Source organism: Stegostoma tigrinum, chromosome 13 (genome assembly GCF_030684315.1).
Source record: "Stegostoma tigrinum isolate sSteTig4 chromosome 13, sSteTig4.hap1, whole genome shotgun sequence".
Classification (NCBI taxonomy): Eukaryota; Metazoa; Chordata; class Chondrichthyes; order Orectolobiformes; family Stegostomatidae; genus Stegostoma; species Stegostoma tigrinum.
This window is the reverse complement of record NC_081366.1, coordinates 56,225,591-56,238,126: the sequence shown is the minus strand read 5'-3', so window position 1 is coordinate 56,238,126 and position 12,536 is coordinate 56,225,591. Positions and strand designations below refer to the sequence as shown.

The 12,536-nt window shown below is 41.8% G+C and overlaps 1 protein-coding gene across 1 annotated transcript in view; it reads right to left on the bottom strand.

Moving 5' to 3' along the window:
* Positions 1-4,335, bottom strand: part of slu7 (SLU7 homolog, splicing factor) — an 83,693-nt gene extending 79,358 nt beyond the window's left edge. The window contains exon 1 of the mRNA XM_048543598.2: positions 4,200-4,335. The gene's annotated coding sequence lies outside the window, so the exon portion shown is untranslated. The remainder of the gene's footprint in view (positions 1-4,199) is intronic.
* Positions 4,336-12,536: the final 8,201 nt, after the last annotated feature.

The window sequence follows — 12,536 nt, the reverse complement described above, 5'->3', positions numbered from 1 at the left end:
GCCTTCCTCTCCTCCAGGAGGGCTGGCCCCGCATTTCCCCTGTCGGCGACCTGGGCGTAGGTGGTACCCCGCCGCGGGCATGCCCTATAGAAGTGGCCCGCTTCCCCGCAAAGGTTGCAGCTTCTCTCTCGTGGGCAATCCTTTGCAAGGTGTCCCTCCTCCCTGCAGTTCCTGCAGATGGTGACTTTGCAGTCGGCCGCCATGTGACCTGACCTACCACAGGCATGGCAGACTTTAGGTTGCCCTGTATAGGTCAGGTAGCCCCTGCTCCCGCCGATCGCGAAGCTGGACGGTGGGTGTGCGACATTCCCGTCTGCACCCATCCTCAGCGTCACCTTGACCTGCCTCTTACTCGTCCAGATGCCAAAGGGGTCCACGATGTCAGTTAGATCCCCTTCCACCTTCACATACCTTCCGAGGAAGGTCAGGGCATCAACTGCTGGCACATGCGGGTTTTCCATGTGCACAGTCACCATACGGCTCCTCTGCGCTGGCATCACAAACAGTGGGACAGCGGTCAATACAGGGAGGGGGCCCTCACCTCCTTTCTCCTTGAAAACCTCCAGGAAGCGCTCGCAAAGCTTGGCACTCCTGAAGGTCACGTCGTAAAAACCTCCTCCAGGGAAATCCTGCAGGCAGTAAATGTCCGCAGCAGCGAACTCACAACAGTCCAACAGGACCCTCTTCACGAAGAAGGTGCGGTCCACAGGCGCACCTTCATCCACCTTCTTTACAGAAACACGGATGGTGTTCCGGACCCCCTGACCTGGGGCACAAGCACTTGCCGCAGCCATCGTTGCAGGTTGGCTGCTCCCCTGAACCAGCGTTAGGCCGAAGCCAGCATTAAGATCCACTGGTCGCAAGGGTGCACAGCCAACCCGACGTCCTCCTTTCACCTCCAAGATAGCACTCTCCTCCTCTCGGTCCACAAGAGAGTGGGTCTTTTTTGTGTTCGACATGTAAGCTGGTTCACTGAGCTTGCCGGTTTGTTCCCAGATGTTTCGTCACCATTCTAGGTAACATCAGTGAGCCTCCGACGAAGCACTGGTGTTATGTCCCGCTTTCTATTTATCTGGTTAGGTTTCCTTGGGTTGGTGATGTCATTTCCTGCGTTGGTGATGTCATTTCCTGTTCTTTTTCACAGGGGATGGTAGATTGGCTCCACATCAATGTGTTTGTTGATGGAGTACATACAGATGAGGAAGGACACCACTTTGATTGGGACAACACGTCCATCCTAGGACAAGCCAAACAGAGACACGAACGAGAATTCCTAGAAGCACGGCATTCCAACCGGAACTCCATCAACAAACACATTGGCTCCAAATCAGTGTGTTTGTTGATGGAGTTCCGGTTGGAATGCCATGCTTCTAGGAATTCTCGTTCGTGTCTCTGTTTGGCTTGTCCTAGGATGGACGTGTTGTCCCAATCAAAGTGGTGTCCTTCCTCATCTGTATGTACTCCATCAACAAACACATTGATGTGGAGCCAATCTACCATCCCCTGAGAAAAAGAACAGGAAATGACATCACCAACCCAAGGAAACCTAACCAGATAAATAGAAAGCGGGACATAGCACCAGTGCTTTGTTGGAGGTTCACTGATGATGTTCCCTAATATGGTGACGAAACGTCTGAAAACTAGCCTTCCAGCTCAGCGAGCAAACTCACATCCAGAATTACACATCTGTCATTTCAGGTTAGAAATCTAACACTGCCAATGATTTTTAAACTGTTAACCTTTATTCTTCTTTTGTGTGTTAGACAATCTCTACTTTTGAAACTTACTACTCTTATCTGCGTAAGGTTGAAGTCACACTATTTTTTCCCCATCAGGGGTAGTCAGTCATAAAATTCCTATTTCTTCCACTTACGGAAACCTTGTAATCAGCTCCTTCATTTTGATCTAGTTAATCTGATCACTACACTAAAAAATAAATAACTATGTGCTGTGACTGAATAACTGAGTGGGTGTTAAAAAGACACGAGCCAAATTATATAACTCCACACTTTGTAGTGATAAAATGGTGACTAAAATGACAGTTTATAGTTTGCCAGGCTAATACCATCTATTCATTGGGGAAGTTGTCAGCAAAGAACTATTTAACCTTGAGACAGACTGACCAACCAGAGATTTCAGCTGTGTGTACGAAACTAAGGTCCGCTAATGATGCAAACGAAAAGGAATCCTAACAAAATGAAATGATGCTTGAAATTCTGGAAACTAGTTACTTATTTAGACCATAAGAGAGAGACAGAAATGAAGATGTATAATTTCACAACACACAGTACAGTCAGTGTTATGTTTTTTGGTTTATTTACCAGATTTATAAATTTCAAACACCATCACCATCCTTGGTTATGTCCTGTCCCTCTTGCAGGGCAGCCCCAGATAAGGTGGTAAAATAGTTGTATATAGTCAGGAGGAAGTTGCCCTGGGAGTCCTCAACATTGACTCCAGATCCCCATGAAGCCTCATGGCATCAGGTGAGATGTAGGTAAGGAAATCATTTGTTGATTAACATGTACCCAGCCCCGTTAGCTGATGAATCAGTACCCTGGGTGGGGGATTTCTGTGTCCATAAAAAGTAGCTCAGCAGTAGCACTACTGATTGAATTGGTCAAGTCCTAAAGGACACTGCTGCGAACCTTACCCTCACCAATCTGCGTACCGCAAACACATCTGTCCATGACAGTATCATTAACAGCACGCATTGCACAGTTCTTGGGAAATGAATTCCCATCTCTACATTGAGAATGCAGGGTGTCCCCAAAATATGGCAGGGTTATTAACCCAAAAAGTATAATTTATATTGAATGACATGTTGTGGAACTCTTTCCTCTAGGAATAACGTTAATACAGGGGATAAGGACTGCTAAATTCACCCCTTCAACTCATATTCTAGCAGTTTCTCCCATAAAGTAGGGATAGAGACTATAAAGAAATGTTGTACTTCATATATAGCTGCTATACATATACCATACTTTAATATCCACATTTGCAATTGTCACTGGTCATTAGGATCACAAGGTCCTTTTGCAGTGAAATCCAAATTACAGCAATACAAACTGAAGCACACCAACACAAATCCAGGGTAGATATTGCTCTTCTTACACTCCAGAACAGAAGAAAGGAATTGGTTGAACACAATGTTGCCAATTCAGCAGCACTCTTCCAACTGGTCTGTATGTTTTCACTCAATAACTCAAAACATTTTCATCCATACTTCACCCTGTTTCCCTGCTCTATGATTTAGGAATCTACTGCATAATGACCTGCATGTACCCCCGCAATGATTCCGGACTACCTGTCTTACAATAGCTTGGATGTACCCTGACAGCTGCAAAGCACTGTAATGCCAACAGCATAGGTTCATTTCCTGCACCTGCTGAGGTTACCATGGAGGACTCCCCTTCTCAACCTCTCTCCTTACCTGAGGTGTAGTGGCCCTCAGTTTAAATCACCACCCATCATCTTTCTCCAATGAGAGAACAGCCCTGGTCTAGTAAAACTAAAGTGTCTTGACCTGACCCATCTACACTGATCTGCCGGTCACACCACAGCTCTGACTATTTTTGTCACTTCCTACCCAGTATGATTTGATTCTTGGCATCAAGTGTCCAGGCACTGATTGTTTAAAACAGCGAGTCTAAAATGTATGATGCAAATTACGAGTTGTACTGACATAGAGACACAACAATGCGAGGGGTGGAAAATATTACATTTAGTTCATCAAAAAGTCAGCAACCTGAGTGCAAGACAACCTATATCACGCTGACCTATATTGCTGACCCACTATACATGTCATGTGGCACTATTGTGGGAAATAGGATAAACAGATCCAGCAACTCAAAACTGGGCATCCATGAGGAACTGTGGGCCATCAACACCAGCAGGAATGTACTCCAACACAATCTGCCTCCAGCCCATTCACCGTCACCTACACACATATACATGCCCTAGGCACAGCGAGGGCCATCCCCGACCCTCAGGAGCAAGACGGTGAGGCCGAAGCCCACTGTCTCCTGTCTCGTTCGCCGAGAAGAGGCGAGTTTGTCAGCCCAGGGCCTCCCATGGAAACAGAGTCGGCGCCCAGTCCAGTATCATCGGGTCGACAAACCGGTCCCGTTAGAAACTGATGTGTTACTGCTAAAGCTGACGTGCAGTAAATATCACTCTCAGCCGAAACATCCACTCACCCATCCGCCCAGCCTCGTAGTAAACAAGGCCCCAGGTTTCACTTCCGACAATTCTGCGCAGCGCTCCGTCAGAGAGATAGGACGTGCCCGCATCCGCCATCTTTATTTCACAACGAGGCTGTGTACAACCATCATCCCGGAAGCTGCGACGTAGCCACCTTTCACTTCTCCGTGGATGTTGCTAGGCCTGCTGAGTTTCTCGAGGACTTTTTTTTGATCTCCAGTATCTACCGTTCTTTATTTTATTATAGCTGAAAAGTAATGTCTGTTCTTTTGGATGAAGCGCATATTTTGGGTTAACACTGTCATTTACATTTTACAAAATATCCACCATGGAGGAATATCATTACACACGAGCGTAAGTCCATACGGCAGTGAATTTTCATCAAGAAGTTAAAACCAACATAGCAGCACTTAGTTTCTATATCCAGTCACCAGCAATAAAATGAAAATACAATCATGATTCCAATAACTAATGAAAACTCTGAACCTAGATATCACCTTATAGTTTGAGGCAGAAGTGAGTGTAGTTGCTATCACTTATGGAAAGCTGAAAGGCCTGAATGTAAATAAATCATTGAGACCAGATGGTATATGGTTTAAAAAAAGGCCTGTTGAGAAATATTTTCACTCTGCGCTGCTAGTAACACAATTGATGTAACAAGAATAACATGTTTTATACAATAATCAAATATCCCGTGGCATTGCTTATGCTCAATGTATATAAGCATGATGCCTGAAGCAAATTTGACTTACAGGAAGTACGCATTGTAACAGAGGCTGTCTATTATTAATGGTGAAAGATGGGTTTTATTGTTGTCACTGTAAAAGTTAATTAGAGTAAAATAAACAAGTAGTATTTAAAAACAGTGCTAAAAGTTGAATTTGTGTGACATATACTTGTATACAAACTTTAAAGATTCATATTTCAATATTTTTAATCTGCTATAAAATGACTAAAAAGCTTTCAAAATAATACATAGCAGGATGTTCAAAATAAATAATTTAGGATTAAAATGTTATAAAATGTGTCCGATCTAAAAATATACAATGCTCAGTATAATGAAATAAATTGAATTTACTATTTGGAGAAGTAGACAATTTCTAGAACCAGAATGTCAGTCTCAGGATATGGAGTAGTTCATTTAGCACTGAGAAGAAGAAACATTTTTTCACTCACAGTGTGGTCAACTTGTGGAATTCACTATCATAGATGGCTGTGAAGGCTGTCTCAGTTGGAATAGTCAAGAAAGATATTGATAAGTTTTCAGACATTAAAGGCATCAAGTGATATGGAGAGTAGGTGATAATATTGCATTGAAACAGAAGATCAGCCATGATCATATTGAATGGTGGTGCAGGCTCAAAGAGCCAAATCACCAACATCTGCTCTTAGTTTCTATTTCTAGCAACCAGCAATGAAATGAAAATACAATCACAATTGCCAATAACTAATGAAAACTCTGTGCCTACATATCACATTACAGTTTGTAGTAGAAGTAAATGTAGTGGCTATCACAAAGGGAAAGGTCTGAAAGTAGATAAATGATTCAGACCCAGGGTCCTGAGGGTGATAGCTGAGGAGATTGTAGTGATTTTTCACGAATTACTGGAGTCAGGAAGGGTCGCAGAGAACTGGAACATAACTAATGTAACACCACTATTTAAGAAGTTGGGACCACAACTATTCACGTTATACATTAACAATCTGGTCAAAGTAGGGTATTTTGCTAAGTTTGCAGTTGATACAAAGTTAGGTGGAAGGACAGACAGTATTGATGAAGTGGGGAGCTGCAGAAGGTCTTGGACAGGTCAGTAGAGTGAGCAAAGAAGTGGCAAATGGATTATAATGAGTGAAAGTGTGAGGTTATGCACTTAGGTGGGAAGAATAGAGGTGTAGACTATTTTCAAAACAAGGAAAGGCTTTGGAAATCTGAAACATAAAGGGACTTAGGAGTCCACATTCAAGATATTCTCAAGGTTGAAATGCAGGCTCAGTTTGCAGTTAGGAAGGCAAATGGAATATTAACATTCATTTTGAGAAGGCTAGAATGAAAGAGCAGAGACGTACTGCTAAGGATATATAAAGCTCTGGCCAGATCGAATTTGTTGACAATACAGGTCCTTTCATGAATTCAGTGTTCTTAGTCATTATGGACGCCCACTCAAAGTGGTTAGACATGTATGAGGTTGATTTGTCAAACACAGGGATGATGATAGAAAAATTGAGCTCATCGTTTTTAGCATATTAGTCACACGTAATAGGCCATCAGCACAGAATTTGGTTATTTCTTATAGTCAAATGGGATTCAACACATAAGGACAGCTCCATACCATGCATCATCCGATGGCCTGGCAGAACGAGCAGTCCAGTCTTTGAAGGCTCCCTTGAAGAAATAACCTACAGCCTCACTAGATACTAAGCTGTCAAGGTTCTTACTTGATATTGGAAAACTCCACGTGCAACTACAGAGATTACACCACTAAACAGTTTAAGACTCTGCACCAAATTATGTCTGATCTTCCTGGACATTGGGGGCAGGGTGAAATGGCCTTAGGAACTCCAGTGGTGGACAAGAAGACTCCGCTAAGCAAGAGAGACAATTTGATACAGGGAATGAAGTCTGGCGTAAGAATCATGGAAATGGCCCCGTCTGGGTAAGAGGAACGGTTGACCCGAGATCAGGACTAGTGATGTATAAAGTTTAGACAGGTTTGACGGATCTGAGCAAGCATGTGGACCATATGAAAGCTGCAAACGTACAAACGACATGGGACTTCCCTAACCCCCTGAAAAAGCAGAAATGCTGTCAGAACCCATAGATTCACCATCTCCACCAAGCATTGCTGAGTCCTCTGAGTCCAAAATGGACATGACAGTCATATCCACCTTGACACCTTTGCCACCAGAAGAAGAGAGCAAAATTCTACTGATGCACTCCTGGCACAAGAGGCAGGCTCCCATATGTGTTACATGCCGCCCATGTTCAACACTGAGTTAGAGGAACCTGACCCAGTGCTAAAACACCCTAGGAGGGCCTCCAAGTAAAACACTGGTCTATATCTTGGACCTGGGGTCAGGGGGTGATTGTAACGAGGTCAACCAGCTGTATCTCAGAATACAAATTCCCTGATTGCATCAGATTATCAGTCCCAATCAGGGTGCTCTGGCTAACATATTAAAAGGGTGAGTGTCAGAGAAATTGAAACTCTGATACCCGACTCTGAATGTGGCAGTACTTAAATCAAGAACTGCTCATATGTAAAGAGAGGGTGACTTGATGATGGGATACTTGCCTCTGTAGAGTTATTTCAGTACCTTTGTTCAAGTCTCTGAGGAAAGGTCCTCGACCTGAAGCATTTTCACTGCCCAGTCTTATCAGACTTGCTGAGTATTTTCAATATTTTCTTCCTTTTTGTAGCAGATTTCCAGGATCTGTTGTACTTTGCTTTTGTTTAGCTGTATTTGGAAGTGCTTTTGGCCATTTTGGGTTTAGCACCTGTTACAGAAGGCTTAGAATTTGATGAGAGCTTGATTAAATGACTTCACTATATGTGATTTATTGTTTTTAGTTACTTGTTTTGGTTGTGGCATACTATTTCAATGTTCTATCAATCTCCATTAACCATCTGCGGCTTTATGCATGGTGGCTGAAATTTAAAGTGCCACGGCACTCTGATAATGGTGAGAAAGGGATATTGGCACTCAAATCATACATAAACTTGTTATATGTTATTAGCATATGCATCTCATTTGTAGAGCAATTTTTTGCATAATATGAACTTGAAAGGAACTTATTCAAAAGCATTTAAAAACTGGACAGAAAAATAGGCATTTCCAAAGGAATGAATAGGTACAACCAGAACTGTAATGAAACTTGATACATACTAAACAAGGAGACATTGTTGGTTTCTTTGTCCTTTGGCAAAATACTTGATTTGTTGTGAGCACAATTCAGAAAACTACAGGGAGTACCATTAATGATTTCCCATTCAATGCTAGGATAGTGATTTTTGGGGTAGGCCAGGTAGAATGTCATGGGTGAGGAATCAGAAAAGCTAACCTTTAACTTTTTTTTTGTAGCACAATTCTGTGAATGCACAATGAAGTCTGGAAGACAGCCATACAGACTAACAGGGTAGGAAATTTTAACCTTGGACGTTGCTCGAGTATACGCTGATTACAGACAGGTAGTGGCTGGAAAGTCACGTTTGGTTTTGAACAGCCTTGAAATAGAGAAAGGAAAAGGAAAATCACCCAAGATTCCGTTTTGATTGTTATCCAGTGAACCTGCTGTAAACAACATACAAGCGAACATTCAGTGCAAACAGGATTGGGTGCGGCACAGATACACTTTCCTACTATTGAAGAGGCTGCACTACTCGTGGATGAAGAATGGCAACTTAAAAAGAGTATCAAAGGGCAACCAACAGTTCTTTGTGAATGATCTCTCAAATCAACCGAGCTGTGTGAAGGGGAGGAACCCAAACAAAATCGGGTGGACAAAAATCTCTTCATTTTCCTACTTTAGTTCTCCAAAACAAGCACTCACCTTAACAGCCTTTACACAAGCAAATGTGTTTGTCAGCGGCAGATAAAAATTTTAATTTCAGGGAAAATACTTTTGTATGAGAGATAATCGGGAATGGGTAAAAGAAGAAAAACAGTAGAGGCAAGGCTCCTGATAAAATATGCAGTACTATTTACAACATTTTTTTCTACACTTAATGTTGCCCTGTAATTTACAAAATTATGCAATCTTTAAAATAGTTAAAAATAAAAACAGCTCAAAATTTTAAAGACTAAATGCAATTTACAGCTTATCAAGTTCAGCAGAACTAAAGCCATGTAATCTTACTGTGGTGAGAATGGCTTCGAAGCACTGTAATTGTAGATCAGGCAAATTTGTAATACATGTGGCTCAGCATATGTGGTGACTATTTCAAAGGATGCTTCATATAAATGTCCACTTTTGTTTTCACTTTTGACAGCTGAGAAAGGCACACAAATATTTAGGCAACTATCTCAGTTTACCTGGATGTTTGGTTTGTGATGCATAGTGATGCCAACAGTGTAGGTTTGATTCCTGCACCAGTTGAGGTTATCATGAAGGACTCTTCTTCTCAATCTATCCCTCACCCGAAATGTGGTGAAACCCGTCGTGAATGTCGTTAAACCATCACCAGTTGTCTCTATCTAATGAGAGAGCAGCCCTGTGGTTTGGTAGGACTATGGGAAATTTTACTAGCCTATTTTTTATGAAATCAGAATTCAAGCTTTTTACCTACACATTCATGCTTTCAATTAACTTTCACAGTCTAAATTGTCTTAATAGGTTGAAGACAACCTTCACATTAAGATCCCCAACTGTCTTCTCAAATCAGTAGTAGTGCAAACTGCAGCAGAAGTTTGACTTTGCAGTGTTCAGGCAAGTGTTCAAAGATGTTATCTCTGTCAAAGCTATATTCTTAACTTTAAGGTAATCTGCTAAATGAGCATTTTCCTGCTTCTTTCATACATAGAGCTGGGTAGGAAAAATCTCATTACAATATTCAATCACAGTAGTTACAGTCTAACACTCGTTCCTCAACAATGCTAAATCTATAAAATATTAAATAACCGGTCAGTCAACAAATTTTTGAAACCTCATTATGATAAAATTTGTTGTAGTGATGTATTGTATTGATTTGCTACATAAGACTTCAAAATGATTCACAATATATAAAGCACTGATTGATGTGTTTGAATGCTCCAAATACGTGTTTCTTTAACTGATGCTGTGATGTTTGTTTGTTTTATTTTGAAGTTGGAAATTAAAGATTCATTCACACTTTCCATGTGTTAGATTTCTTCAGGTAGGCTTTTGTGTGATTTCCTTAACTAGACAGTTTTACCTAACCCTATCGCAGTTGTGATCCATAAGTGTTTTGTTTATGATGCTGTCACTACAGAGGTTCAGCTTCAGTTATTAGACAGGGGTTGCTATGGCTGCAGCTAAGGTTGTCTGCTTACTGGTTACAGCAATCACACAGCTGCAGGGTTTTTTGAAGCTGGTGAAGTCCACACCCTGCAGCCCAATGGCATCAATGTGGACTTCACCACCTTCAAAATCTCCCCTTCCCCCACCGCATCCCAAAACCAGCCCAGTTCGTCCCCTCCCCCCACTGCACCACACAACCAGCCCAGCTCTTCCCCTCCACCCACTGCATCCCAAAACCAGTCCAACCTGTCTCTGCCTCCCTAACCTGTTCTTCCTCTCACCCATCCCTTCCTCCCACCCCAAGCCGCACCTCCAACTCCTACCTACTAACCTCATCCCACCTCCTTGACCTGTCCGTCTTCCCTGGACTGACCTATCCACCCCCCCTACCTCCCCACCTATACTCTCCTCTCCACCTATCTTCTTTTCTCTCCATCTTCGGTCCGCCTCCCCCTCTCTCCCTATTTGTTCCAGAACCCTCACCCCATGCCCCTCTCTGATGAAGGGTCTAGGCCCGAAACGTCAGCTTTTGTGCACCTGAGATGCTGCTGGGCCTGCTGTGTTCATCCAGCCTCACATTTTATTATCTTGGATTCTCCAGCATCTGCAGTTCCCATTAACACTGATATAAGGGGATGGGAGCCTGTTCATCCCTCCTCGCTCAGCACCTTAATGACGTGGTGCACCCTGTCTGTAACAGTAATAAACTGGACAGTCTAGCCTGTGGTCTGGGTAGAACAAGGAGGAGAATTTTTTTTTCTCTCAGAGAATTATGTGAATATAGATCGCTAACCCAGAAGATGTTGGAGGGTGGGTGTAGAATATTTTTAAGACAAGTGTAGAAAGATTCTTGTTAAACAAGGAAATCAAAGGTTATATGGGTATGTGAAAAAAATGGAATTCGCCACACAAACAAATCAGCCATGATCTTATTGAATAGTGGAGCAGTCTTGAAATAACGAGCAGTCTTTTCCTCTTCCTAGTTTGAGTGTTTGTATAAATATTGGCATTTGATCACCCTGCTATCCAAAATGTACACATTCGAAAAGTCCAACTGGATGTTAAAGTTTTCCAGGAGTTTTTCTTTCACTGCTCTGCTGGGGAGTCCAATTCATATCATCCCTTCAGAGTAATTTTAACTAAAAATAATGCAAGTGAAATGAACTGCTAGCTTTAAATTTAGTTAATTTCCATACAAATTAAAATCAGCCAGGGTGTCAAAGGAGTCAATATGCTATTTCCTTTTAAAAACAGGTGAAATGTAAAGAAATTAACCCTTCTCTGTAAAGGTGAACTTTGAGGCAAGTCAAAAATGGCAATTCACTCATTTCACCCTATAATTTATGGTAAGCATTGTGGGATGATGCATTTTTGAATGAAGAATGAGGAGATGCATTACAATGCACATTGCACAATTTTGCAGGAAAAGGGGGCACATAGAGTAATGCAGTTTCACGTACACAAATTGAAAGTAGCAGTCAAACTGAAAAGGCCGTTACAGCTTACAGAAACACCACATGGGAGCCTGCATTTGATAGGCAAAGGAGTACAGTCATAAAATGAGGAATGAACAATTTACAAATCAATGCTTAAGCCTCATTTGGAAAACTGCATTGAATCTTGGGTGCTCCATTTTAGGAAGGATGTCAAGACCTTGGAGACAGTAGAAGAGATTTACAAGAATGGGGATGAGAGTCTCCACTTTTTTGGAAAGATTGGATAAGTTAGGATTATTTTCCTTCAAGCAGAGACGATAAAGGGGAGATTTATTAAAGATATTTAAAATTGTGCAGGATTTTAATAGACTAGATAGTGAGAAACTGTTTTCATGAGAAGAAGAGTTGAAATCAGAAAACACACATTGAAAATAATTGGCAAATGAGCCAGAAAAAAAATCGGTCTTTTCTCAACATTAAGCTATTTTCTGAGCCATTATGTTGTAATGATCAGGGATGCACTAACTGGAAGTAGTTTCAATTGTATTGACATTTGTCCTGCTAATCAGTCTGAAGAGAGTATACTGGTACTCGATGAAGGACAATCCTCTGTTGCTTTGCTTTTGGAAGAACAACTTCGTATATCACTGGATCTTTCTACAGCTATTTCTCATCTTTTGCCCAGCAAACAATAGATAAAACCACCTCTAAATAGTAACTACAGGCTTTGAGACCTGCTATCCTGCACTTCTTTACATCACTGCTGATGTTGAGTTCTCACAGGCTGGTCCAATCCAAGCTGACAGTTTAACTATAAATAATAAATAGAAGCGACTTCAGAAGATTGTGAGATAACAAAGTGTGGAGCTGGATGAACACAGCAGGCCAAGCAGCATCTCAGGAGCAAAAAAGCTGACGTT